This window comes from Clupea harengus, chromosome 13, assembly GCF_900700415.2.
Source record: "Clupea harengus chromosome 13, Ch_v2.0.2, whole genome shotgun sequence".
In the NCBI taxonomy this organism is placed as follows: Eukaryota; Metazoa; Chordata; class Actinopteri; order Clupeiformes; family Clupeidae; genus Clupea; species Clupea harengus.
Genome location: NC_045164.1, coordinates 16,530,611 through 16,535,305, shown reverse-complemented (window position 1 = coordinate 16,535,305; position 4,695 = coordinate 16,530,611).

The window sequence follows — 4,695 nt, the reverse complement described above, 5'->3', positions numbered from 1 at the left end:
TTAACTGTACTGAAACATGAAGATGACTGTTTCCCTGAATGAAAGCCTGACGTCTGATGACACTGGAGGAGAATCTTGAGGATATGTATTGAATGAAAATAAAATACAATAACATGCAGAATTACCATGAAAATCACTATGGTATCAAAGTCTTTGACTCCTCCTGAGCCATTTAATGCAGATGCTGTCCATTTGTCTTCCCAGATGTCTCCAACCAGGTCTATAAGATGGCTCTGCACACTCTGTCCCAAGAAGCCCACAAATATATCCCTAAAAGGTGTAAAGCATGACATCAAACAGTTGTACATTACAGATAGAAATTTGGAAGCTAACCATATTTAGGACAACAAACATTCCCTTGATTAGACATTTGCAACACCAGGTGCTCGGGGCTCAGAGCCACAGAGATGTTATTAGGTGCTCGGGCCCAGAGACACAGAGATGTTATTAGGTGCTGGGGCCCAGAGACACAGAGATGTTATTAGGTGCTCGGGCTCAGAGACACAGAGATGTTATTAGGTGCTCGGGCTCAGAGACACAGAGATGTTATTAGGTGCTCGGGCTCAGAGACACAGAGATGTTATGAGGTGCTCGGGCTCAGAGACACAGAGATGTTATTTGCATCTATCTGGATATCCTTCTAAGGCATAGGGCCTACGTTAGTGCCGGAGGCGCTTAGTGTATCCTTGGACCCAGCAAATCAGATATCTGAGAGGCCATCCTGGCACAAGCAGAACGGACGCAAAGAATATTCAGTCTTAGCAGCAGTTATATGATATCAATTCAACACTTTTGGATCAATGTTTTTAGATGGGGGCAAAACATAAAAACGTCAATGCAGGTCAAACTACCTCGAAGGTGCCTGACAGGTCTCAGACAAAAGAAAGGTGTTAATGTAACTCCTGAAAAGAGAACTGCTTTTGTCTGCAAAGTTCCAAACATTCTTTCCTCCGAATAATCCATCTCCATAGCCTTGGTCAATTCAGCAGTCAGAGCTCTCTTGACCTCAGAGTCCACAAGGGCCAGTCTGGTTATTCTGCTCTGCACATTTGCGACACAGGGTGAATACAAGTTTGTCAGATGGAGTCTTGTAGGGCAGAACGGGGAAAAACAGACCTCCATGAACATACGCTTTAGCACAAATTAAGGCAAAGTAGCATTGAGGACCGTCAACATGATGGCTTATAATGGTAGGGTGACCTATCGGATAGAAGAAAGTGGAATTCACAAAAAGAAAAAAGCTAATCACATCAACAAATGAAGTCATCTCCTCAGGCTATGCGGTATACTTTCACACAAATGTTGATGTTCTGCCCCCAAATAAAGCCCTACGTAATTTGAGAGTCTTAGGTAGGTGAAACTGTGCCAGAACTGTTTTTTATTCATCTTTAAACTGTTCCATTCATGCTCCCAGATAAACTCGACCTGTAACTGTAAACTGTCCTTAGACGTGCAAGCTTAACTCAGCGTACATTTCTCCGTAAGACTAAAGCGTCATATATTATAAAGAACTTTCAATGTATCCTCAAGTACAGTCGCGAAAACCATAAAACGCTATGAAGAAACTGGCTGCCCCAGGAAAGGAAGATATAAAACATATTCTGGTTTGATTAACACTTTTTAGTTTACTATATATCCATATGTGTTCTTTCATAGTTCTAATGTCTTAATCTTAGTCTTAATCAGTATTAATCTACAATGTAGAAAAAAATAAAAACCATTGAATGAGAACGTGTGTCCAAACTTTTGACTAATACTGTAGGTAGTAACTAAATATAGTTTTAGAGCTTTGTGAGGAGAATACAATGAACAACATATACATTTCATTCCCTGAGTCAACAGCTCTTGATGACCCACACATTAGCAAAAAGGAACTATTCATATAACAATATGGTCATTTGGCAGTCGTTAATGGGTCACTACGAGGTGGGAATGTGCATTAAAACGCCCAATGTGACTGCTATAAAACAAAGGCATGTTTGGGTTATTTACACTGACACCAGAGATACAAGTACAGCTCGCAGACAGACAGTACAGCTTATTCTTCAAAGAGATCTCTGCAGTTGATGTCTTGCCCCGAGTCCAAGCATTGCCCTGGTTGTGACTTTTCGTCAGATGCAAGTGTGAGCACAGCAAGGGATAAGGTTGCCTTCGATTAGGATTCTGTGTATGACTAGTTTCGCTAGGATGTGCTATGCAGCCGATCCTTTCACTGTCACATACAATTACTCATAGCCAGCAACCTAATACAACAACTGTAGATACAACACCACGCACCACATGTTTTACCCAGGATCCATAAAGGCCCTCCTTCACAGTACAACATGTGCTGTCTGTAACCCACAAGTGCTAAACATGACAACACGACTGCCCTACCATAGACCCTAAGCAGCAATAACTACAACAATAACAAAACTACCTTCATAAGCATTCCACTGGGGTTCTCAAGCAGGTGCCCTCATCAGTGTTTCGTTGAATTAGGCCCACGACACCTCCAGGAGGCTCAACAGTGGAGTCTGGCGTCCCAGAGCTACCCCCCATCTACACTCATGATGGGTTAGAGTACATACCACAGCCAGAGACAACAACATATACTCCTCAAGATAGACCTGGGAAAGATTTCACAAATCTCAGTTTTAGTTTAGGTTAATTCACACGTCTCCGAGTAGTCTGGGAGTGCCTCGACCATAACCACTGGCTCAGTCTGGGAGTGCCTCAACCATAACCACTGGCTCACTTTGTCAGCAGACTCAGACAACTTCTATCTCCACAGGCCTGGCATGTGCTTGCCAACCTGGCTTCCGCTACCAGTTCTGCATACTTCAGCTTCTTCCTTTCTAAGACTTCCTCAACTGCATCTTTAGAAGGAATCATTAACTCAATGAAGTAAACCGTGTGCTCACACTCAGCAATCTCTAATCCGGCCTACTGTTTGTACAGTACATGCCTGGTGTCCACTTTTCTGCCTTCTCACACAAAATAAATTCTACTGTCCCTGTCATTAACTGGCAAAGAGTTAGGCTCAACTTGTTTATTCTCAAACAAACACAGCTAATGATGTTTCCACATGTAGCGACCCTGGGTCAAGCTATTTTTTTTAACCAGAATGAATATATTTTAATGAACTAAACATCCATACTTGGACAACTTGCAGCTTCCGACTTCACCCACCCACTGACTGAGGTTCTGCAGAGTTGAGAGGACATCATAAGTGGCTCCAACAATGAATTTAATGCGGTTAGCACCCATAACCCACAATTATCTCCTGTTGATTTTCCTCTTCTCAGTATTATACCAGATCCATTGTCTTTCCTTTCCTCTTTGTACTTGTGAACAAAGCTGGTTACCATCTCCCCCCTCTCCAGCAATGTAGCCATACCAATGCTTTTCAACTGTCACCTAACCCAAACCCTGCTTTTACCGTCTGTACCTGCCCAATAATATGCTTATGCTATATGCACCTTGTGCATGTTGACCCGCTACTTGTGGACTCCATTTCTTCCCTTGTCATCGTTGGAGCAGTGTTCTTGACTACTCAATCCTTAGACTGTCACAAAGTCCTCTCCAGACTGGTCTTAGCAAATTTGAACTCCTCCTCCAAGATGATCATTTGTAAATCCAAAAGTCCATTTCAATACAATGCCACAGTACTTGGACAACGAGACACTCCAAGCCATTTCCTAACTGCCTAATTCATGATTCTCTCAAATGTCTCCTCCTCTCAAAAAGCAACTTCATACACAGTCGAAGGCCACATTATGCGTGGCAAAAGCCCAAACTACAAGTGCCACAATTTCAATTTACCAGAATATTGATAAGGATATAGCCTTTATAATGAATTCCCTAAGCTTCAACTGGTCCTCGGTCTCTCAACATTGAATTGTACCACCTGCCTAAAGCAATTGGCGAAGGTGAAGCACAATTGAATCCTCAGAATATAGAAATCTTCTCAGGGACCTGAAAGTAACCGAATGCCTTCCACAACAGACTGTGTGGCACAAATCCAAAGGCATTAGCAAGATCCAAAAATACCACACAGTTGTTTCTGTCTTCTGTCCTTGCTGCATGAATTTCATGCCAAATCATGCTACTATATTCCAAACATCCGGAAAATCCTGAGATTCCTGTTTGTGGCTACTTAACTTCAAATAGGAGACCAGCCTCTTTGCTACTGCACTAAAGAAGATTTTTTTCTTTCACTTTAAGAAGACTGATCGAAATTGGCCTATGCCCATGGCATTATTCTCCTTTGGAATGAAAGTACCTCCTGCCCGACACCACATCATTTTTTTCCATACAATCACCATAAGCTTCCATAGATACATCAAAACATCCGACGCTCCTTTATAAACACGATACGGTACCTCATTACTGTCCAGAGCCAATGGAGGCCTTTTGCATCTCTTTCCACCTGGAGAGGTCATCGTCCATTGGTGAACCTCTGAATCTCCAACTGGAGGAATGTCTGCCAGTAACACAAATTCCAAATGTCTCTGATTCTCTGTATATATTCATGGAAGATACTTCTCCAGGTCCTTTATTTCAACTCTCAAACGTCATGTTTTCTCTTGATTGAATAAAGACTTCACAAGCTTAAATGGATTCTTGTAGAATACAGCCCTAGCTTTTTTTTTCTGCTTCCTTGTTCGTCTGAGGAGCTCCACCCTCCTTAGTGTAGCCAGGCTATTCTTTACC